Raw genomic sequence first — 25954 nt, 5'->3', positions numbered from 1 at the left:
AGGTCGTAGGGCTCAGTAGAGTAGGGGCAGTAGAGTAAGGAGAAGGCTGTGGTGGTGGTGGGGTTTCCCTTAGTTTGAGTTCAGTGATATTTAACCGCATGTCTAGTAAACGTCTAGGAGTTAGCACATATCCATCTTCTGTGAATCAAGCGCAGATTTTGGTTCTTGAACCCCATACACAGACTGAACCATCCATGCTTTGCACAACCCTAACTGTAATCTCTCTTGATTCCTGATCTCAGATTGTACAATGATTTCAACACTAGGTTTTTGCTATCTAATATTTTCTCTACTAGATCTCAACATATGGCCTTGAACCTTTCTAATAAAGCCTTTGGACTTTCCATTTAAAGTGATAATTTTGAATAAAAGCCTGCCAACATATAAAATCAGACTGACTATGAAATTCTGATTGTCATTTAAAATCCACTGAAACTTTGCTTTATTAGCAGTAAACTCCTTTTGGACATCTGTGACATGCCACTTTTGGCCAAATTGAATAGGGCACAGCACAGGGCAACAGGACAACAATGTGACCAATTTCAGAAGAAATTCATATTTGCTGAAAAATTACCATTATTACAAACCTTTGTCTACAGCACCAAGTAAAGACTAGGGTTGGATCAACCACTTCAGAGGTAGCAGACCTGATTCTGATCTTTACTTATTCTTTGAAACAAACCCAAGTCAAACAATTTTTGTGGCTCAAAAAGTTAATTTAATTCAACTATCATTCCGCTATGTTGTCTGGGAGAAGAGATACTGAGATGCTGTGAGAGGATGCTGTCCTACAAGAGCTGAAAAGCTACAATGAGTATGAGCAGCTGCTCTTATGAGATTCCCAGGCCTTCATGGAAGTACATTTACATATGTTCTCACAAGTTCTCATGAGCGTTTCACTCCAGCTTTGTTCTGACCGCAGACTCTGGAAGTTCAGATACAATAAGCATCCAGATCTGAGTTATCTGAACCAAATTTCTTGAGGTTTGTCCATCACTAGTGAAGATGCTTAAAGTTACACTACAATCCAAATTATTTTCTCCCAAAAGTTCCCATAGTTGAGTGTCCACTCTGCATTTAGGGAAGTGCCATGGCCACTTCTGCTATGAATGGTAAATAACAGTCCCTAAAATGAAACTGATACAAGTCCAATGATGAGAAGTGAAGGAGTTAAAAATTCCAGTAAATGAGCTCTAGATGAAACTGAACTACGTTGGTGCAGAGTCTCTGAATTCTATTAGTTTTGACAACCTCAGTTATTCTAGTGCTTCTCATCATCTGTAAAGCTAACAAGGGCTGATAAGAGATGATGAGGCACCACACCGATTTGTATTTCAGAATTCATAAATATTTCACAATACCATTTTCTTACAATCAGATACATTAGTTTGTCGAGTGTAGATGTTGCTGAATATTCACTCAGTGCTGAGGTTTAACAAAGGCACTGCAAGGATAAACATTTTTAAATCAGCAGATCTGAGCCATGAGTTGGTGCTACATACTCCACAGTTATTTGCTTTCCAATGCGTGTTCTAATTTTAGTAAAATTGTTGAGTTTTGACCTCTAGGAGCTGCTGCTGTCTTGCTTGTAAATATACTGTTATGCTTCATAGCTGCCACCCTCTGCCCATCCCCCACCGATTGGGATCTTGTTAATTTTTTTAGCTACTTCAAAATTTTACACTATAGTCAGATACCCAAGGGTGAATTTAATTTGGAACAAACCTTGGTCTTGACATAAAAAATTTTACTAGGGGATCAAACAATGCAACATACAATTTTCTCAGGCTGCACTTCATCTAGAGATACTTGAGACTCTAAAAATTAAGTAAATCGGCTGAATGTTTGAAGCAAAAAAATTATATGAAGTACAGTGTGGCCAAACTCTCCCCAAAGTAGCAGTTATTCTTTCTCCTGCTATAATAAGATGGAGCACACAAATATCACTTGATTAACAGCTGCAGTGTTAATTTCCCTTTTTGGTTGCTTGACTCACAGCAAGAATCATGTCAATGCAGCAGAGAAGCAATTAAATTGATTTTAATCTTTGTCAGAGAAGATAACATGCCTCTTTCTTTTCTCATTTAAATAATTAAAGTTTCAGCAGGTATTATTTCTGGCTTTAAAGAAATTGGTATCTTAATGTAATAGAATCCTTGTAATTATACACTTAATGGTTCTTAAGAAGTTAATCATGGTTTTCCATTTAAATGTGTGTATATGTATATATTATTTATTAAACTTTTATTTATTTTGGTGGATATACTTTTAAGACAGTGGAACATATAAAAAGTGAAATTCTAAAACAAATTCTTTCTCCTTCTCTTTCCTTATATTTTGCCTTTCGAATTTTTATTTTAAGCAATATTGTCACACTTCAACAAATGTTTGAAAAATCTTTTATTAAACCAATTCTCATTAAGAGGAAGAGGAAGCTTTTAGTTGTCTCACTACCATGAATTACTTTGGTGAAAAAAATTCATATATACAAATATTTTTGTATTGGTGCCATTGTACAAACTCGACTTCATGAGGAGCACAGTAAATACTGTTGCACCCTTTTGACCCGAATGGCTAGTCTCACTTGGTGCTCTAGGGAGGTTTCCAGGTGGGAGCAGAAACAATGTCCAGTGGAATCTAGTTTCTGGGCAGACTCAGTTATGCTTTATTTTAGGTGTGGTGCCTTAACTGTCTCTGAAAACTATCTTAAATGAAGGGTGCGTTCACACATAATTTTCAACAAGGTTTCAACTCAACCCATAACAAGGTTTAACCCAGCTCAAACAATATTGTTACCCTTTTTGGCCTGAGTGGTTAACCAGTATTTGAGTGCGGGCAGGTTGTTTACATTAGTAGAAGAAGTTGATGATGGAGTCAGGTTGTCTATTCATGCAGTCCCGTTTATTTACAAAGAGTGTACATAAAGTCTTGTTTCCCTGAACACAGTAGGAATCGAACAGAAAGAAGTTTCTTTGTTCACATTTCCAAGCCTGACTTCCCAGCCAGTCCCAAAAGGTTTCTTTCTTCATTTTCTTTCAGGGCTACACTTCCAGTCCTTCACTGGATGCTTTTCCTGCTTCTTTTGCTGCTTGTGGGTGTTTCAGCTCACGGACACACACACCTCCAACAAAAAATACTCAGTGAAACTCCTCTGTCTCCATAGTTCAGTTTCTGAGCAGCCTTGCATGTGGTCTGTGTTTTGGTTGGAGGTGCCTGTTGTCTCAGCTATCTTACTCTAAAATGGAACTTTATTGCTTCTTACCTTTATCCTGAATGAAGGGCAGCTCTCACACCCACCAACTTCAACAAGATTTCACCCAGCCTCCATCATAACAATATTGTAAATGGGTGAAATTTGAGATTATGATATTTTTGTGAAATGGAAGAAATTTTATTTAAAAAAATTGCCATGTAAATGATGACTCAAAAAGGTGTGGTGAATGTTCATTTTCTCTTTGAGCTTGGTGGGTCATCACTGGTCACATGATATTGGTTCTGATTTTTTAATTGGCAGAGCCCTACCCCAGGTTAGCAGAAGTCACACAGACTTATTTTCTGAGAGGAGTGCCTGCTTATTCTATGTGCTTGCTCTTTCACAGATCATCCCTCTCATACAGCAAAAGCCAAGGGAAAGGGGCTTTTTGTGAGGGGAAACTTCCTGAAGAAACTTCTTGTGAGTTTACCCTGCATCGTCCTCAGAGACATGGAGTCCTCCCTCCCCAGTAAAAGCTCTATCATATTGATGGAGTAGGAAGATCCCAATGGGAAAAGTTGAGAAGCTGCTATATGCAGGCAACATATCAATAAGGGCATCCTCAAAAGAAAACCTAGAGGAAACAGTGAATCAGTGGCATGACCAGCTAAGCTGGAATGGGATGATTTTCAACCAGGACTCATGAATATTTTGCATTCAGTAAACACAGAAATAGGAACTCATGGTTGTGCTGTATGAACCACTAGAAGTTACCAGATCATGAAACTACCTATTTTCCCATCCACTGAAGTTGGATGTGTTCTCTGAGAATTTGTCAATTATTGGATGACCTCTACGAGTTATGTTGTGTCCGCCATGTTGTTTGCATCACACCATTACTAAACTTTCTGAGTTATACCAAGATTAATTATTTCCTGGATTTTAAAAATGAAATGCCTTTTCAAATTTAAAATACAGCTGTGGAACTGAGCAACACCACATATAAGCAGCAGGGAGCGCACAAACATCTGATTTATACTATGCTTGATAAGAGCAAAGTATTTCTTTTACTTGTTACTATATCCCAAAATAATTTTACTTTTTCTCCTGCCTAGAAAAAATGCTAACACTTTCTGTAGTAGCTAAATATAAAAGTCTTCTCTTACAAAATATCTTGTAAACACAGCCTCTGCTTTAGAACAATGCCCAAAAGACACGAATTGTTCCCTCTCATATTTTATTACAGCAAATACTCAAGTGAAATTTAAAGGCAATTGTATGGCATTTTTTTTTGTCTTGGGGCTTTTTTAGTTACTGAAAGGAAATAGACAAGCTACTTTTTGAGGGCTGGGAAAGACCGTGTACTTGTAGTATTTATAATCTAAAGGGGGCCATGCCTTGTAGCAAAGTGATCATTTGAATGAAAAAGAAGTTATCATATATACCATATGTCAAAAGTGACACATGAGCATTTCTTAGGACATTGTGTGTATTCCATACATCTCAAGACAATAAAATGTTTACATCACTTAGCCAAAAATTAATAAAGGCATTTATGTTTACAGTATCATCGAACCTAGTTCCAATGCCCCTAGAACTAATGATGTTTCATTATGGTTACAGGACTAAAAAAATTTACATTGTCCTCATGTAAATTTACATTGTCCTCATCAGTTAGTGACTTCACTTAACCTCTTAGCACACAATACTGCTGTTTACATTCTTGGTTATATGCACTCCTATTGTATCTATGTAATATTCACGGTCAGACTAGCTTTTCACAGAGCAAACATAGAGTTAAGGTTTTCATTTCCATGTATTAATATGAACTGATCTCTTACATATGAAAGAGACTGACAGCTTTGACTGTGGCAATCCTGAACAATGAATACAACATGTCACTGAACATACTTGTGCAAATGCTTGTTATTCCATGGTTAAGGCAACTGAGAATGTGTATGCTGAGTTTAGGTGTGAAAAGTCTGATAGTCAAACTTAAAATCTGTTTTGCTTGATCTAATATGGCCAATTAACTTACTCTCATCTCATTTGTAGGTCTGTGCCATATGGTGTATGTACATGCAGAGATTATCTGATTTAGACCAGGCAGAAATTCCATGGAACAGAATTACAGAGGGGGGAACATGTTTAATAGACATATAATGTTTTTGATAAATGCACATTGTTTAACCTGAATAAAGAAAAGCCACATAGCAGATGCTGACTTCTTCATTAGACTTGGTAGCAGTGCACACTGATATTAACAGTAACATAAACAATATAGGGAATAGTTTCTTGTTTGATGACTGAAGAAATTCTTTAACTGAGAATCGTAGTGGAAAGAAATGCTAACCTTATGGAGAACTCCCATTCAGAGATCACATCCATATCCTGATGTAGCTGGGTTGCCTTGCCTACCAAGTGATTATTGTGAGCAGTACAGGCAGTCTACAGATAAAAGATAATATTGTCTGGATAGACTGACATTAGCAATTATTTTCTGGGGTTTTTTTGCTCTGTTTTTTTTCTATTTCATTAGAGTCCCTGAACAAAATATAATTAAAATGATTTGACTTTTCCTGTATAGGTTTTTGTAGGACAAATCCATTATATTACATACTGACCAAACTATAACTTAAAGTTTCTGATGCAAGGCCGCTCACATTCAAACCACTTGCATATAGTTTTGCACAAGTGGATAGACTTAAACTTTTATCTAGAGTGACTTGGCAAAAGATTTCCTAAGAACAATCTTACTTGTACACATGGGATCTTGAATCACAATCAATTAAAATTTACTACCAGATTATGATGCTGCTTTTTTAAAACCTAAATTTTTAGATAGCTCCTCTGAACTGTTCGTATTTGCAGTTAGCACCCTCAGCCAACAAATGAAGTACTTTAACAATCTTAATAGAAAACATGCTGCATGGAAAGGCTTTTTTATTTGAACACTTCTCTCAATACTCTTACCTTTAAAAAAAAATCAAACCCCAGAAATCTGATTTCTTGTTATCAGTCAAAATGTCCATAAGTCTGTTATAAAATGTCTTGTGTAATGAAAATCATGTGCTAGAAGACATCATTTCACTGAAAGATGATGTTGTTGTTCTTGATGAGGTACAAAATTAGAAACTAATTTGGCAGAAGACCTTCACCCTCCACATGAAGTATCAGAGGGGTAGCCGTGTTAGTCTGGATCTGTTGCACATGAAGTAGTTAGTCATAAAATATTGTAGTCAGCAAAAATTCATAGCAAATCATTTAAATATCTTTTTATGAAAAAAATACAAACTCCGGTATAATAAATAACAGCACCTCAAGCCTTCACCACCGTGCATGTTAATAATGCAGTACCTAAGTATGCATGACACACACCATTATCTGAAAGCAAAAGATTTTCAACCTTCTTTGTCACTTCACTTATTTGAATATTTTATCTAGGAACTAGTGATTGAAATCAGCTGGTGTGTCTCTGTGCTCAGAATGAAGCTGTAGTTAGATCTTATCAAGCCTATCTTTGAGCTGAAAAACATATCCAGAAAGGCAATTTGTTCTGAAAGCAAATTCAGACTTTGTCAGTGACACTAATTACAAACATTCTTTAATAGCTAATTCAGTAATTGGAGTCACATATCTAGCAGTACACTAAGGAGTACGGTATCCTTGTTTGGCTGAATCATACTCTGACCAGCGAGGCAATTCAAAATGATGGGGTCTTTGCTGAAAGAATACTCTGGATTTGGCTATGATTCTATAGGTATTGCCAGGACACTATGTTGTGGGGCATATATTGCTGCTTCTCTGAATAGCAGCAACGTAGGCACCTACCATCTGCTGCCTACTGATTATTGCTAAATCTAACAAATGTTAGCCAGCATGAAGTTGGCTGGACAGGGCACATCCTTTATCATACGGTGAAGCACAGGCTTAGCAAAGGAATTTCCTATTCACAAACACTTTACTGTTAAACAAGCCACAACCGAGTTACAGATGTGTGGAAATCAACAAACTCTTAAACACAACCCCCATGGTCTGATCTTGATACCCTTGTGAGTCCTTGGTCCTTAGGCCAGGCAGCCCTTCCAGCTGTATTTCCTGGCCATCTTGCTTCAGGTGGCAGAATGGCTTCCCTTGCTTAGAGAAACAGCCTTCTTTCTACCATATTGCACCCACCCACATCAACGAGTCGGGGAAATTGATGGGGTTGGTAGTGAAAAGGGAACAGTCCCAGTAGCATGGGAGGGAGACACTCGCTCAGCAACAATAGATAGCTCCTCCCCATGGAATCTGTGGCACCTGCTGGCCAGCTGGGGAGAGGGATGCTGATTGGCCAGAATTCCCCAGCTCCCAGGATTTAGCCCACTGGAGGGGCCATGTGGCACCTCTTTCAGCTCTGTTCCAGCAGCCCATCTTACCCACCCAAACTAGGAACGGGAACCTGGCCTGACAGATGCTGCAGGTCTAGCCAATTGCCTGTTTTGGGGGTCAGGGAGGATTTTTTTCTCCTGTGGGCCAACTGACGAAGGACCAGGGTGTATATTGCCTTCCTTACAACACCTGCAAGCCACAGTGGGTTAAGTAGCAATGTGCATGGTATCTAACTGAGGTACTCGTGTAGTGGTTTTTACTTGCTGCAACTTGTGGCTGGTTTCCAGTGTGGTTAAGAGAATAAAATGAATGGTTCCCAGAGGTAAAAGACCTGGGATTTTGGTGGTGGGCCTTGGGCTTATGTGATAGGGTGAGACTTTGTGGCCTTTGCAGGCTAAGGTCAGACCTTGTGGCCCTTGTAGGCCAAGTGCCCACCCTGCTGCATCCTCTGTCCCCCTCATGAGGGGAGGAGGGTGTTAGGACTAAGAACGAACTGTCGTGGAGTGTAGGTGGAGTAGAGCCTGCCCTGCATTTTGGGATATATGGTAAGGAGCTCTGTAACTCTGCTGCCAGTTACGGGTTATATGGTAAGGAGCTCTGTAACTCCTGCACTGGAACCAATTAAATGCCTGGTATAGTATGGATGAGGGGCGCGTAACACCCCTGCCTTGTGTTAAACTCTAATAAAAGTTGCAGCGTGCCGCTTAGTTCCATGTATGTGTCAGTCCTCAATTTGCCACTATGTCCACATCAATGATGTCCGTCTCTGCCACCTTTCTTGCCCATGCACTTCCACTGGGGAATTTCCAGACCCAGCCCCTCCATTGACTTCTAGGTAGAGAGTCATTCAAATGGCACCTAGTGGCAGCACACCTATTGTTCTAGTAGGGTAGAGCCATTCAGTGTTGATGGCTGTTAATTGGTCTATCCTAGCTTTGCAGCTGTAGTCTCTCCATTAGCTGTCAAGGTCCAGCAGCAAAACAGATGCTTTAATCCTCAGTGAAGGTTACAATCACAAAAGGCATTCACAAAATAAAATGGAATTCATAATTTGACATAGGTACCCCTCCCCCAAGCTGTCACAGTAAGTTTCACAGTTAATTATACATCGTGTAAAAAGTATTTCTTTTTATCATTTTAATATTTGTTGCCTTTTAATATTATTGGGTGATTCTTAGGTTTTGTAGCATATGAAAATGTTAATAGGAGCACCTGACTCACCATTCATGCCATTCATTATTTTACGTGTCTCCCTCATGTCACCTCTTACTCTTTTCTCTAAGCTAAATTGTTATAATCTTCTTTAATTGCTCATCAGGTGGAGGTCTTTCCAAACATCCAGTGATTTGTGTTGCTTTTCTCTGGACCTGTTCTGTTTCTGCTATACATTTCATTTTTAGTTGAGGTGACCAGAAAAGAACACCATATTCAAGATGACTGTAATAATGATATACTTTTCAGTATTATCCTATCTGCTTTTTAACCATGGTTGTGAATTGTGCAGATGTCTTCCTTGAGTTATCCATAGTGTTTAAGAAAGAGGTAGTATTAATAAAAAGATTAATAATGAAAATATTATTCCACTTTTTACACACTGTTACATTTTCTCTCGGTCTTATTTTTATTACTGGTAGTTGTTCAGCTTTTTCCCTTTCAACACATCTTCTTGCATTTCTCTACATTAAATATCATACACACTCATGTTGTGCTATTGTCTAGTTATGTTAGGTTCTTCTGGCATTCCCTACAATTTTTTTTGACTAACCTACATCCTCTTCTCTTGCACACTAGTGTACTACATGGCAAGTGCTGAACCCATGGAGTTTAGTACTTTGGTCCCATGGTACTTCACTATTGATAAAGTCAGTAGAAGTGAAATTACGTTTTTATGACCACCACACTCAACTACTGTAGATGGAATTTGTTTGAGGTTTATTAACCAAATCTGTTACATAGGAAATCACTAATATTCTTTGTACCAAAACTTTAGCTTACTAATAAACAAAACAAAACAAAAAACCCCCAACAGTAATAGTTTAAGCCCCTGTACACCATGTAGTCTCTACATGGCTAGAGCTACGCTTAAAGGAAAAATGAACACATAGTTTAAGTGGGAGAATTATCCCTAGTGTCTCTGACACTGTACAATATGTGGCCAAGGAAACTACATCAATTAACCAGAAAAATATTTCTACAAAGTAACTGTAGCTATATTGTAGATCACAATTTTGTTAATCTGTGATGCATCTTACAGTGGGACAACAATTCCTTCTCTTTAGTTAATTCATGCTACAACTTTTTAATAAAAGCTAAGCATTTTAAAATATTTATGAAAGGAATAAAATGTGGAAATAAATAGTGTTTGAAATCATCTTGTTAAATGATGAGGAATGAAAATAAGGATGTGGAATGTACTGCTCTGTTAAGTATATCTTAAAATCTGTACCTTTTGCTACCTTGACAGAGTTGAGAAATTTCACTTTTGAATCATTCATCTGTGAATAGGTGCCTTCCCCAAAATGCTGTACAAACACAGTCCACACAATATGTAAGGTCCAAATTAACCCACTTTTTAGTGTTCGACTTTATTAATAAAGAAAACAGTAAGACAACAGATATTTAGCTGAAGCATTTTCCTCAGGCGAAGCTGCTCTTACTGGACCTCCCTCAGGACCACTCAGCTTAGATCCTGTTTCCCCACAAAACCAGTCCCATCTGCCTTTTATTTAAGTAGAGGTAATGAGTCGCTTGCCTCAGTGAGTCAACAGAACCCATGTAACTCTTTCTAGAAGAATCAGAAACTGCTAACAGAGTGGGATGTTTCAGGTAACAACTGTTGCAGCATCTTTCACTGATTTGTTTTTCTTGATCGATGTACTAAATGAATTATTCAGAAATGACTATGACACACAAACTAAACCCTCAAAACAAAAGAGCATTTTATCTTCCAGTAAATATGATTTAACAGTTCCAGTCTTGTAAGTCCAATTTAAAAATAATTCACAGCACTGCTTTAATTCCCTTGTGCTGTAGTTATGGAAGACTTAAAAGACACTACAAAAATAAAGTAATAAAAGCAGACAATTACTACTTTGGTTATTTATTGTGCATCATACATATTTGTGTCTGACTGCTTTCATTTTAGCTAGGCAAGAAAATATAACTTGCTGAAGGTGGTTACCTTTATTCAAAGACAACTGAGGCAGAGCTAGTGTTCAGTAATTACAGCCATACAGTTTCCAGGAGACTCCTCCTTCAGCAGACTTGTAGTCGTGTTCCCATTTGTAACATTGTTCATTATATTCAACCTGCTGCCATCACTCTAGAGCTTTCAAAAGGCATTCTGTGGGCTATCATGCTTCAGGACATGGATAATGAAATAGTTAGACTTGACTTGTATTATAATCGGCTCACCTAACTTTCACTTGAAAAGTAGACTTAATAAAAGCAAGAGTGAAAGGCATTTTATGTTTTTAATAAGGAGTCTCATATGGTATTACTGGCTGTTTTTCATCGTGTTTCTCTTCTCACAGTTTTCCTTTTGAAGTGCCTGACATAAGAAGAATGTTGAACATCTCTATTTTAAAGCACTTCACAAAAGTACTGAGGTAATCAACAATATTGATCAATAACTTCAAATTGAAATTGCAGTGACTTAAAATTTATACATATATTTTGTATCAAGTCAATAACTGCTCGCTAGTGAATACAGCCTTGTGTGTTTGAAGAAAGGGTAAATAGCAATACAATCTCTTATAATTAAATTTGTATAAAATATATAATTATAAAGCTCTTAAAAAAATCTGTCTGCCCTTACCCTGCCACAATTTGGCACAATTCTATAGGGATTAAAGAAAAATGTTTGTTACTGTGTTGTACGGTGTGTCGAGATGTGCCACACTATGAGCTGAACATTAGAAATACCTAAATGCACAGTAAATAGTAGACAAGGATCAAACAATGAAACTAGAGATCTGGGGTTGTAACAAAGAGCTTCTATAAATAGCATTACAATTTAAAACGTATTTTGATTACAGTGGTACAAGCTTTTTTGCTTAGACAATAGCTGCTTAAGGTTGAAAATGTTCTTTCTCATGGCTCAAGGGATTGATTCCCCCCCACATTCAGAACTGAATCTGCGCATTACTCCACAACACCTCTTTTTTATGGGGAATAAGAGATCCAAAGATAGAAATATTTTGTGGGAGGAGGAGGACATAGACTGATCAGAAGCCTCTAAACAGAGGACTTATTTCTGAGCTAAGTCGGTAACTAGAACAAACTCCACTGGATAGGTGACGGATGAGCTCTGCCAAAGAGGTAGAGTAGGACCTATAGCATCACCAGTGTGTACATGGCACACAACTCTTCCAGGCCTCAAGAGATGTGGACAATGCTGAAGTAATTGAGTGAAAGTACTGGATTAAAAACATCTGGCGCAATATGGGAAAGATGGAGGTGTGGTTGGCTGGCAGAGGGAAGTGGTTTGGGAAACTGGCTGGAAGTGACCTATCTTCTTATTTAGGAAATCTGCTTTCCTGTAATAGTACACAGCCTCAGGATCTCTCTCTACTTACCACTTGTTCTAGATACATAGAAAAATTGACCAGAAATGTTTCCTTTCATCTCTGGCTGGCCAAATGATTATGCCCAAATCTCTCTACTGCAGAACTAACAAGAGTGATTCGTGTTTTGTCACTTTCAGACTTAACTTGTGCAGCATGTTCTACCCGGGTTAGCCCTAAAGATTGAAGGGAAACTAAACTTGTGTGATGGGGTGTATTCCCCACACTGGCCCCTGAGAGGATAAATTAGGCCAGGCAAGTTTAACTGACCAATTAAGCAGCCAGTAGGGGAGAGAGGCTACAAAGCCACTAATTAGAGGCAGGTGCACTGCAGCTGGGAAGGAACAGAAGGGGTCTGTAAAAAGCTCAGGAGCTGCAAGTAGCAAGAGACGCTGCAGGAAAGGCAGGCTGTGGTTACTCCCTGAGTGGAGGGAGTTGGGAGGCTGGTATACCCTACCCTGAGAGGGTGAGAGCCAGTGATGTAGAAAGAAGCCCAGGGAAAAAGCAGCAAGGGCTAAGACTGTACAGGCTTTGACTACATGTTATAGGATCCCTGGGCTGGAGCCCAGTACAGAGGATGGGTTAGGATTCCCCTACCAGCCACTGGGTAGTGGCACAGAGCATTGGAGACGTCAGCCAGACAGTTGGTCCAGAAGGACTGCGATTTCCCTGGACGGGGAGGGCCAAGCCATGGACTGGAAGCTGCTGCTCCAAGAGCGAGAGAGAGGCTGCAGACAGAGAAAATGGGTAAAGAGACTGCTGAGGAGAGCGAAGCACCTGGCAGAACTGATCACCAGGATGGCCAGAAGGGAGGTGCCACATCACATTGTCTGGCACGGACAAGTGCATGCTGTAGCCGTAGTTACTTGACTCATGTGACAGGGCTATCAACCAGTGACTTGTTTAGACAATTCTCTTGATATATCTGTTCAAGCACACTCATGTCAAGCCCTTATTATAAAAATCTCTGGTTAATGCTGTTAACAGAAGAACTTGGATAATGACTAAATTCTAAACCTGCTTGTTTTCAGTACATTCAATACTTGTCCTCTTTTCTGAATCTGTCAACTAGTTATGATGCCAGTTACAATGTTAGGTGGTTTTTTTGTATGTATAGGCTTGTTTACTTAAAATTGGACAGAGATCATCAATTCATCTTAGATAGCCCTTTAAACATTAATGGACTTTTAGTCACACTGACTGCACACAGGTGTGCAGGCCTGAAAGTAGAGAGCTAGAGTTGAAGGATGTTGTCCATTTCCAGTCCCCTAGGCTACAGAGTCTGCAGAGAAAATTCTTTCAGCTGCTTACCTTCATTATACTGTACGACTGATTAAAGATTTACATTATTTCTAAATTATAGGCAATTTTGTCCTGCTATGTAGTTTCTATTAAATGTTGGCTAATATTTGTTAGGAAAACAGCATTTTAAAACTTTCTTGTTGCATATGGCTGTAAGGAATTGAACACACAGGGTGAAACAGTGAGTCAAAGAAGTAAATGGCTATATTCCCATTGTCTTCAACGGGGCCAGGATTTCAACCATTGTTTTTCTTGAGCAATATATAGATTTAGTGTAGGATGATGTCAATGATGCCAATGATGCATTAATCTTATAAGTGGTACTAAGGTTTTATGTTACTTATGTCAAGTTGGTGAAGCTGTTACTCAACATCTGTGACTAGCTGCCAAATACTTCACAGCTGAAATTATTGATGAACCTTTAATAGTTCATTGGGTGGCAAGCAACACTACTCAGATGTTTTGTTTATCACTGTTAAAGGACAGGATGGTGATGGTAGGCAAATGACTCAATGCTTCATATCCTGTGTGGGCTAACTGCTGGACACTGAAATGGGCATACTTCATCCTGTTTATAAATCTCTCTGAGGTCTGAGCTACTTATAAAAGGATTAATGTTCCTTGGAAATGTCAGTCAGAACTTTTCATTTTAATATCATGCCTGGTTGAATTCAAAACTGGCATTTTTATACTGACACTGTGCATGAACTGACATGTCCTGGTACATGTGCCACCCTAGATTTAGAAAATAATAAAATCCCCACAATATATTGACGGAAACAATAATATACACTTACAGAACTAGCCTCCTTGCTATTATATTTGCTATTTCTTACTGACCTTGTAAATGCAACCTTGCTGCAGGCTTCCACAAATTGGAACCCTGCTACAGTATCCCAATTCAGTAGGACTGCAGAACCATATACTTATGGTAAGACCTCATTTCTGGAATACATTAGCCTAATAACTGAAATGACTGTCTCAGATAATTTTTGGTTCTGTTCTATGAGAGGCAGGTCTACTGCCTTCCACTATGGCTCCTCATGCTCTGCGAGACTGAGAATTTCTTACCTTCTTGGTGTTTCTCCACCTCAAGAAAAATAGCCTGCCTGGGGAAGAAAAAGAGAGTGAGAAAATGAAAACCATGCAGTTTTCTTAGTTTTATTTTTAATGTTATTGTAAATATGCATAAAGAACAGGAAGGTTGAAACGTCAAGCACTCAGAAGTTCAGAAATTCCAGAATTAAGGGTGTCTGTGCAATCTTTATTTGGCTTCCCTGTGCATATGCATTATCATACAATCCTTCATTACATGATCATATGCTAGTTTTTCCCTTATAACACATTTGCACAAATAATATTTCTTAGATTGAAACTTTCAGTTTAGAAGAGTGTTCAGCCATCTGATAGGGGAAACTAAAGACTGCTTGCTACTTTTGTATCACATAAGGCAGAGACAATGGAGTAGAGGCTGGCTATTGATGGAGGGAGCATAGAGTGTGCGTGCGCATTTGAAATTGGGGAACATGTTCTTTGTGGAGGCAGGAACTTGATATCTCATTTGGGAGGACTACTTGTGGAAGGGAGAAGCTCAAAAAACGGGGAGTGGGATTGCTTCATGGGACTGCCTCAACTTTGAAGGGACAAGCCCTGCAGCTTTGTTTCCCTATAGCCATGAACTTGTTCTTTCTTTGAAGATGGAATCTTTGTTACAGTACATCCTGAACTGTACCGTGTGTTTGCCCTGTTCTACTTTAGCGGTAGTAATTTGAGGGACTGTTTTATTGCTGTGTTACTCATTTCTACAGCAGTGTAATGCCAGGGATTTCAGTGGCATTACACTGATGTAAAAATGGTATCACAAAGTGGTGAATCAGGCCTCAGAATACATAAGATGCACACTGTATCAAACAGAACTTCAGTAAGTGTAGAATGGAAGTAACTGAATAAACATTAGAAGTTGGTAGAACTGTTGTAACTTGATCGTAACCACAGCATGTCTGTGACACTGATTGTCCACAACCATTTTTTGCTTATGCCACATCCATGCAGCAACTCAATAGCACACAGCCTGAGCTTTAGCATGGGGAAAAAACAAAATCTGCTGGTTTATTACTTTAATTTCTTTAGGTTTGCACAAAAGTAACAAAGTTGCTTATCCAAAGATCTAAATAAAAAAAAAAAAAGCTATCAGAACACACAACTCCCATCTCCACTACAGATCTAATCACCATCTAAATCCACCATATGCAGGAGCTTGTGCAAAGAAATGTTAAATGAATGGAGTTGGAGAACCATTAGTTGGTGAGGGTCACCTTTCACAGGAATTACTAGAATAGTGGAGAGGGAGAGGCTGTTGCAGAGAGACAATTTTAAGTTTCCTCCTTTTACCTCACAGTGCCAAGTTACCTTTTCAGCAGTCTCTTTCCTTCTCCAGCACTTTCTGTTGACATAAAAACTAAATGTATATTTAACTGTTTCCCTACTATCTTTCTCTTATCCTTTTGTTAAGAACTGTTTTATTTTGGAAAGATACATTTCATAATTCTTCTCCACCCCCAAAAGTCTTATTAAAAAGGCTCTTTAAAAATGAAATGTTAGTTAACCATGCTATAATAGCAATAAGTTACATCAGAAAGTTCCTTCTAATGCACAACACAGGTATTTTAAAGACATTTGGCTTTGTGTCTCCATAATGCATCCAGGGCATACATTAATAATGTATTGATGCACACCAGTTGTAGCTTATTACTATAGTAACTTACATAGAAGAGTCGCCTTCTAACACAGAACCAAGGATTGCTTCAAAAAATATTACTGAAGAGGAGGAAGCCAGTATGATAAGCAGTCAGTTTTATCTTGCAGAGTTTATAGGGGGATATGGCATTCTTAATTTATCTTGGAAAGAAAGCATCGAGGTGGCTGACCTATGCATGAGCTTGCTTAGCCTATGCTGTTCTTTCATGAGTAATATTCTTATGTAACAGTGACATTTTATGATGTGAGGCTGGACATGTCTCAATTAACTTTATAGAACTGGGATTAAACCGGAATTGTTTGTCACAATTATATTGCCTCTTGCTCATTAACTCATTAAACCTACATGTAATGGTCCCTCGCTCTCCCGCTCGGAGGGAGGCCACTCAGGCTGGTCCTGTCAGGCCAGGACTAGATTCTGCAAGACTAGCAAGAGTCCCCAATAGGGCTGGGTGATTAATAGTCCCTGTCAGGCTTTTGCCGGGGTTTGGGTGGCTCAAGCAGTGAGCCCTTAAACTGAGTCTATTCAGGCTGGCTTTAGCAGAAAGCAAACCAGAACAGTCTCTAGGTGAGCTGGGCCTGGGGAGGCTCAGGCAGCCCACAAGCAAAACAGTCTTAGGGCTGGGTTCAGCCAGCAAACAAACAGTCTTTCAGGGGAACTGGGTCCTGGGCTTGCAGAGGCAAAGGCTACTAGCAAGCAACAGTCTTTCAGGGCTGGCTTGGGTCTAGGCGAGGCTCAGGCAGCCAGCAGGCAAACCAGTCTACAGGTGAGCTGGGCCTGGGCTTGAGTAGGCTCAGAGTGTCAGCAAGCAAAACAGTCTTTCAGGGCTGGCTTTAGCCTGGGTAGAGCTCAGGCAGCCAGCAAACAAAACAGTTTACAGGTGAGTGGTAAGGGAAGCTCCTCTTCAGAGCTAGAGCCTCCTTTCAGAGTGTAGGGGGTCAGCCACCCCGGGGTGCGGTAGCAGGGGGACATGGGCCCACCCTACTCCACCACGTCCCAGCCCAGGGCCCTGGCAGGGGCAGAATCTGCTGCCTCTGCGTCGACGGGGATCCAGCTGCAACACGCCGACTGGGCCACCCTTGGCTTTGCAGCCAGCTGCTTCGGGGCTGCCCCTGGGCCACTTCCTGTCATCCCGGGGTTCGGTACCTCTAGCCTCCAGGCCTCTTCCAGCTCCTCGGGGTAGACGGCAGCAGGCACTCTGGGCCAGTCCTCATCGGCGTCTGTGGATTGGGCACCACCTGGCGAGGGGTTTTTCTTGGGGATGTGGCTGATCTGTCAGATCTTACCTCCCCTCAGCAGGCTCTCCCCCAACTGTGCTGCAGGGCCGGCCTTTTATACTTCCAGCCACATCCCAGTACTTCCAGCGAGGGGGGCGGGGCAATCTAGCCTCCGCCCTCCAAGGGGAGTGTAATGGTCCCTTGCTCTCCCGCTCGGAGGGAGGTCACTCGGCCTTGCTACACTACCATTTTCAAATGTAGGTGCCTAAAGTTAGGCACCTAAATCTATATTAGTCACCAAAATAGGAGGCCCAATTTGCTAAGGTGCTGAGCATCAATAGCTCCCATTGATTATTAACTTTGTGGTTATTTCCCCTCCTTCTGTTGCTTGCAATGCAACTAAATTTGACACTTACTGGAGGCATTGTTCTTTCATATTGGATATAGAAACACGGCTTGCTTCCTTAGTGTGCATTTTAAAAAAGTGAAATGCATGTGTGATGAATACATATAACTGGAAAAATAATTTTTGCATTAAACTTACAAACTTTTATATAATTTCTATATAGCTAAATTCTATCTGTGTTTTAGTTCAACAGATCACAAGGGGGCTAGAGGAATGACCCTGATGTAATATTTAAAAGATTTTTGGATATTTAAATGGAACAAGAGATGGCAACAGTTTACAAGGTGGATTTCTCTGAAGGTTGGTGAAATGGAGTTTCTCCAAACTGATTATGCTAAATCAGGGGTTGGGAAGAGAGATGGATGAGTCAATGAAAGTTGGTCTTGCGCAGATGACACAAGGATCATTGGAGGTGAATGTTTGAATAGAATAAAGACGTTGATTTTCCTAAATAGCAGGGAGTCTTTCAGGAATAGAAAGCGAGATGCATTGGATTAATGGCACTTTTCTTTGAGCTAGAAAAGGACACCTAGGAACAGAAGAACAACAGTATTGGAGCTCTGAAGTTGACACTCAAGGTTTTTGTAGCTGTGTTGTAGGTTTTATTCCATGGTCTGTAGCATAGCATTCTTGCTTCCCAGAGAGATTGCTAGTGAAATTAGTCACCTTATTGATGATTTTCTCTATTTTTCTCTAATAAACCGGCTTTTAATTAATCTAATCTAATTTGAATTGAATTGGATTCTGGTGATCATATAGTGGGGACAAACACTGCTGGATGTTCCTAAGTGAAAGGAAACTGAAGTTTGGCCTCAGGGGAGGCTGAATTAGAATAGAGATCTAAATCACTCAAGCTCTTGGCCAAAAGCATAGGAAGTGCTGGTCTTACTCCAAAAGTTACTGTGAAGACGCAGGCATTTACACAACTTTTATGAACTTCAGTGTGCTAGGTGCTGGTGACTAGATCTGGTACAGTTCATAGTAAACTGAGCTATACCAGTTCCTGTTGGAGAAACAGGAAATACCATGCTGGATTAATAATGCACTGATTTCCAAGACATTAAAGAATTTATTGAAATTTGGAAGTAAAAGTCATTTTGGTTCAATAAGTAATTTATGAATAGCTATAAAATAAAGTAATGACATATTAAAAGCAAATACGGTATGTATTTTTAAAGAGCTAATTTTAAAAATAGTTCAATAATATTTATATGATTAATCATTTCAGACTTGAAAATCTAATTTCTATTTGTTTTTCCTTTTTAGAATGTCAAAGTGTAATGTATGATGAACAGTGCAGGAAATGGCAAGATAGACTGTAGTCTTCTAATGATTTCCTGGGTCATTTATAATTTACTAATGCTGTCACAAACCCATCCCAATTCTGTTAGACATACATGGATTAATGTGTTTAAAATGGAATTATAATTTAGGGCTAGACAAATAGTTTCCATGAAAATAGCAACACTGTCAATGTCCTTTGGCTTGGGGGTAAAAGCTGAAATAAACATGATCCATCAATCTCTTACCATTCCAGAAACAAGCCAGAAATACTGATGATCCTTGCAATTGACACCTGGATGTTGATAGGAGCTCTGATGCTTTGGTTGTCAGTGTTGTAAGCAGCCCTAGAAAGTAATCTTTTCACATTTTATTTGGAGCAGTACTACTAAAAAGGATGTAAACTTTTTCCAAGCCTGAACTTTTGAGTCTGAAGCCTCATTCTGCAAACACTTAAGGATGTGTGTGATTTCTACTCACAGAAGTAGTTCCATGTGAAGTCAATAGTACTACTTGTGTGAGTAAAATTAAGCACATGCTTGAGTACTATTGATTTCAATGGGTCTACTCATGTGAACAAAATTATACACTTTCTTAAGTATTTGAAGGATTGGGATCAAAGGTTGCTCACAATCAGCATGTCTCCAGAAAGTTAGAAACTGTGCTCTCTCTCCTATATTTTGTATGCACTTATACTTATGTGCACTATAGCTTAAGGTTTAAAATGGTAATGGTGAGGCTGAGACGTTCCTCTGTCTTATCTTAAACTGTATTAGCATTTCGCACTCTCCTGTCTGATTTTTATAGGCCCTTGAAACTAGTTTAACAATACCCTTAAGTGTAGTGATTTTTGCAACTAATGGGATTAGAACCACATCATTTGGTGTAATCCTTATTTATTCAGACATTTTAAAAATATACATTTTAAAAATTCTGTTTTAAAGTACTACCATCCTTTAACATGGTGTGTGACTTTGGAGAGTCTTTCATCTCCTTATTTTGTGTACTTGTGTTTTGGGTTTTTTTTAAGGCAAGGGAAGGGGTTCAGACATTTTTTGAACTGTCAGTACTTATGAAACACCATTTTAAAAGCCCTTTATAAATTATCATTTTTCTTGGTACTGATGAGGTGTTCCCCACATTGCTGCTCAATTTATTTACTCAGGAGACCAATTTATTTCACTACTTTCTGTTCTAACTGTTTGCATTGACATCCAGGTCTGCTTTGAGCAAGCAACTGTGACAAGTTGTTTATTAAACTGTAAACGGGTATTGTCTGATTCTAAACAATGGCTTTATCTAATTATGAAACCCTGTGTATCATTTTAACCCCAGGCGATTGGTTATACAAACCAGGTCTAGTACATCCTACAGATCTTAATTCTTTTAAAAAAAATCTTCAAAGTTTGAATACTCCATCATACAGTGAAGAATTACCCTTCTTATCTACTGAGAATTTTTATAGACCAGTGTGTTGCATAAAAAGACTATAGAGTATTGGATTGACCTTGATCAGTACATTAAAAGCTAAAGGGAAAGGAGTATGATATAAAATCCAGGGTTGCTGATTAATCGTAGTTAACTCACACGATTAAATCAAAAAAATTAATTGTGATTAAAAAGATTAATCGCACTGTTCAACAATAGAATACCAACTGAAAATTATTAAATATTTTTGATGTTTTCTACATTTTCAAATGTATCAATTTTAATTATAACACAGAATACAAAGTGTACAGTGCTCACTTTATATTATTTTTGCTTACAAATATTTGTACTTAAAAATGATAAACAACAGTAGTATTTTTCAGTTCACCTCATACAAGTACTGGAGTGCAATCTCTTTATCATGAAAGTGCAACTTCAAATGTAGTTTTTTTTGTTACCTAACTGCACTCAAAAACAAAACTAAATAAAACTTTAGAGCCTACAAGTCCACTCAGTCCTACTTCTCGTTAGGCCAATCGCAAAGAGAAACAAGTTTGTTTACATTTACGGGAAATAATGCTGCCCACTTCTTAATTACAATGTCACCTGAAAGTGAGAACAGTTCGCATGGCACTGTTGTAGCTGGCATCGCAAGATATTTACGTGCCCGATGCGCTTAAGAGTCCTATGACTCTTCATGCTTCAGCCATCATTCCAGAGGACATGCTGCCATGCTGATGACGCTCATTAAAAAAATAATGCGTTAATTAAATTTGTGACTGAACTCCTTGGGGGAGAATTGTATGTCTACTGCTCTGTTTTACCCGCATTCTGCCATATATTTAATATTAGAGCAGTCTCAGATGATGACCCAACACATGTTTTTCATTTTAGGAACACTTGCACTGCAAATCTGACAAAATGCAAAGAAGATACCAATGTGAAATGTCTAAAAATAGCTACAGCACTTGACCCAAGATTTAAGAATCTGAAGTGCCTTCCAAAATCTGAGAGGGATGAGGTGTGGAGCATGCTTTCAGAAGTCTTAAAAGAACAACACTAGGATGCGGAAACTACAGAACCCAAACCACCAAAAAAGAAAAACAACCTTCTGCTGGTGGCATCTGACTCAGATGATGAAAATGAATATGCATCGGTTCGCACTGCTTTGGATCGTTACCAAGCAGAACTAATCATCAGCATTGACGCATGTCCTCTGGAATGGTGGTTGAAGCATCAAGGGACATATGCATCTTTAGCGCATCTGGCATGTAAATATCTTGCGATGCTGGCTACAACAGTGCCATGCGAACGCCTGTTCTCACTTTCAGGTGACATTGTAAACAAGAAGCAGGCAGCGTTATCTTCTGCAAATGTAAACAAACTTGTTTGTCTGAGTGATTGGCTGAACAAGAAGTAGGGCGGATTGAACTTGCAGGCTCCAAAGTTTTACATTGTTTTATTTTTGAATGCAGATTTTTTTATACATAATTCTACATTTGTAAGTTCATCTTTCATCATAAAGAGATTGCACTACAGTACTTGTATTAGGTGAATTGAAAAATACTATTTATTTTGTTTTTTACAGTGCAAATATTTGTAATCAAAAATAAAGTGAGCACTGTACACTTTGAATTCTGTGCTGTAATTGAAATCAATATATTTGAAAATGTAGAAAACATCCACAAATATTTAAATAAATGGTATTCTATTATTTAACAATGCGATTAATTTTTTTAATCGCTTGACAGTCCTAATACAAAATAATGGTAGGGGAATGAATGAACAAGATCCATTGCTTAGGCTTCAAGGAACCTCGTAGAATTTTTAAGAAGTATTTTCCAAATGGACTCTTTAAATGATGACACACAGGTACGGTTATGGAAAGCCAAACTGGATACTCAAAAATAAGTTGAATAGACCAGCTTGAAAAACCCTAACCTTTCTATCCATTGTTTTGTGTCAGAGGATTGAGTGCAATCAATACTTTTTGTCTTCAGCTGTCAGCAAGTCAGGGTTTCATAAACTAATCACAGAAAGAACTCAAGGTTTTATTTTTTAAAGTGCTATTGAAAGACTTCTCTTGCCCTGCAAAACAACTGAAAATTAATGAACGAACGGTTTAGTTACCATGAAGTAAAAGGCAAAAAAGTTGGTGTTTTTTTTTTCAGAAGAGAATTGGCACCAACTAGTATATTTATGCTCTAGTAACATACATTTGAAATAAATTAAACCTCTGTGAATGAGGTTAATTACTTTCCATTGAGAGTCCACACAGAGAATGTAGTTTGTAAACAAAATGCATTTAATTCATTTTTGATTTATCACTGAAAACTTTCAGCTTGCTTTCCTAAACGTTGCATTAATGATCTTGTATAATTGGTTTTGCACACAAAATCCCTTTTGGTAGTTTCATTTTGAATTTCTTATGAAATATGAAACTATTTAAAATTTAATACTGAATTAATATTAATTTAATAAAATATTTTAATATTAAGCTATTAATATTTCATATTTTACACAGATATGCAGATTTTGAAAGCCATTCTAATGTTTTCTGACAAACTGTCCAGTTCTACAAAGACTATTTTGAAATCTTTCTGATTGCTTAGTTTCTGCTTAGCAGCTAGAGATGACAAGGTCAATGGTTATGTTTATTCAAACGCTAAAATTAATGCAAATGAGATGCAGGACACAGAGAAACACATGAAAATTTACCTAGTCTAATAGAGTTTAGAGTTTCTCCTATCTCTGTCCAGAATATACTTAAAAAGAGCCCAGCTTAGTTTTATAGGTTAATCCTTGTTTACGCTAAAGTTTGACTCCTATCAAACCTGGCATGCTTAGGCACCTGAAGGCTGTCACTGACAAGCGTTTGTAAAGAGATGGACTGCCACTGATCTGGTCTAAATGAGCCAGTTGCACATAGGTGATAAAACCAGAGATTTACTGAAGTAGACAGGCCTGAGCTAAAACAGGCTTCTCTCTCTATTGAAACACTGTCTGTCACTTTAATCAGTCATCTCCCCGTCAAGCATAGTCAGCTAAAACAATGGAACGGTGTCTGAGCTTTGTTGAAAAAACAGGCAGATGTCAGATAACCGATACTGATGTGTTGTCCTGATTTTTAGGGTTGGACCTGCAGTTTTTCCTTTCTTGGTCCTGATAGGGTTTCTGGTGGAGCACTAAATAAAGCCATAAAGATTTTAGGGTCAAGGTAAAAATAACGAATTATTGGTGGTGGAGGGAGGGAGTATTATTCAATCCATGAAGTGGTGGATAATAGCTCCAACAATATTGTTTCTCCAGGTAAGATTTAGATCTCCATTTGTTTTTAATATACTTGTTGTATTATTCCTATCATATTATCCCTGAGCCTCTTGAGAGGATGAAACAAACAATCTCCTGAACAAGGAGATGTGAACTAAATGCATTAAAAATTTGCTCTGTCACTTCATTGCAACAGGATATCTAAAGGATGCAATCGAATACCTTATTGCATTTTTCTCCTTTACCAAAATATTTTTAAAAATGCAAAGAAGTAATCCACCTCGACTAGAAAATTTCAGGGAGAAATATTCTGTACATTAGGTCTTCTGATTCACGAGTGTAGAATTCTGCTCTCTGGCTCAGCTGGTGGGTATCAGCTGGCTTTCCTGCACTGTCCCCCTTTTTTTAGACCCCCAGGAAGCATTTTTCACACAGTGCATAATTAACTTGTAGAACGCATTGCCACAGTACATCGTTGAGGCCAAGATATTAGGATTAAAAAAATTAGAGGCTGCCCTAGTGGCACTAAAAGGCCTCATGGCCAGGGACAGAGCAAGACCCCCCCCCACTACTGGCCTTCACCACCACTTTTGACACAACAGACCACAAGCTACTACTAATCTGCCTATATGACATAGTGAGATTAGATGCACAACACTGCAGTAGCTTGAATCAGTCCTCCCTTCCAAAATCCAGAGTGCGGTGATGGATAACTACTCTTCTGTGAAGGAACTCACTTGAGGTGTTACACAGGGATCCATGTGAGACACCATGGATTTGGCTGTCAAAAGTGTGCTGATGACACTCAACTAAATACCTTTGTTCTCTATTGATGCAAGCACTACCACTAACATGTCACAATACCAACACTAGATAATCTGTTGGATGAAGAGCAGCTGGTTCAGACTCAAATCAGGCAAGAACAAAATAATGCTGATTCGAAGAAGAGAAACACTTTGAGGAACTAGTCAGGACACCATTTTTCCTCTCCCCACAACACTGAAGGCAAACAGGTCCCATTTGCCAAAGTGGTCTGAAGCAGTAAGGTCCTGTTTAACTCTTCGCTAAGCTTGGATGACCAGGTAGCATCAGTGTGGGTAACAATATTGCCTTTCACCTCTAGCTCATTAGATGACCACTCCCCAACTCTTCAGACAAGGACCTGGCCACAGTGATCCATTCATTTGTCTTCTCCACATTAGATCACTGTAACTCACTGTATCTGAAGCTGAATGTGAAGACAATGCACAGGCTCCAGCTGGTACAAGATGTGGCTGCCCACCTTCTCCATGGTTTAGGCTGCCACAAGCACATCAAATGCATGTTCCAGTCCCTCTGTTGTCTCCCAATCAGCTTCCTTTAGTCCTACTTTTTAAAGCATTTAATTGGTCAAGCCTCAACTTGTGTTACAGAACAAACTTAATTCTATGAACTGTCAGGATCCTGGGTGAATATAGGCAGGTCTAGTGGTAGGACCTTGCAATTCCAGAACTTCAGCCAGGGTCAAGAGTTAAGGTGAGGTCCCAGGTGGAGTCAGAATCAGCAGCTACACCACTGGTCAGATCCAAAAAATCAGGCTGAGGGTCATTACCAGGTATCAGGGTCCATGTTGGGATTCCAGGGCTCAATCGGGAGTCAAAATCCATGTCAAAACCAAGGTCAGTAGTGGTAGTTCAGGAACAAAGAAGCAAGGTGGTTGTGGCAGCTAGCTAGGGACCCGCAGTTGTTGCCTGGAGACTCCCTATGCCTCATGGGTTTATATAGGGACAAGGAGTCAATCGGGGATCGCTAAGACCATTGTCAGTCAGATCACTTGACACAGACCTTTCCATGGTGTTCAACGTCTGTGGATTGTGGGTCACAGGGAGTAGCTAAGCTACAACTGCTTCTGGGTGTCAACAGGGAGTAGCTAAGCTACAACTGCTTCTGGGTGTCAGTGTGGGAATGTTGATTTCTTGGTAGCCCTGCCAGCCTGGGTTCAAGTCCCACTGATCCTTACATCCCCCACCCCCACTACAGGTAACCTGTGCTGGGCCAGGTGTGGCTGCATGGAAGGTTGCCATGAGGTCAGGTGCATGGACCTGAGATGCTGACTCCCAGTATCGCTTCTTGGGGCCATGGCCTTCCCAGTCAAGTGAGATACTAGAGGGAGCCACCTTTTCA

This window comes from Terrapene carolina, unplaced genomic scaffold, assembly GCF_002925995.2.
Source record: "Terrapene carolina triunguis isolate 2854851 unplaced genomic scaffold, T_m_triunguis-2.0 Scaffold211, whole genome shotgun sequence".
Taxonomy (NCBI): domain Eukaryota; kingdom Metazoa; phylum Chordata; order Testudines; family Emydidae; genus Terrapene; species Terrapene triunguis.
This window is presented reverse-complemented; position numbering follows the sequence as displayed.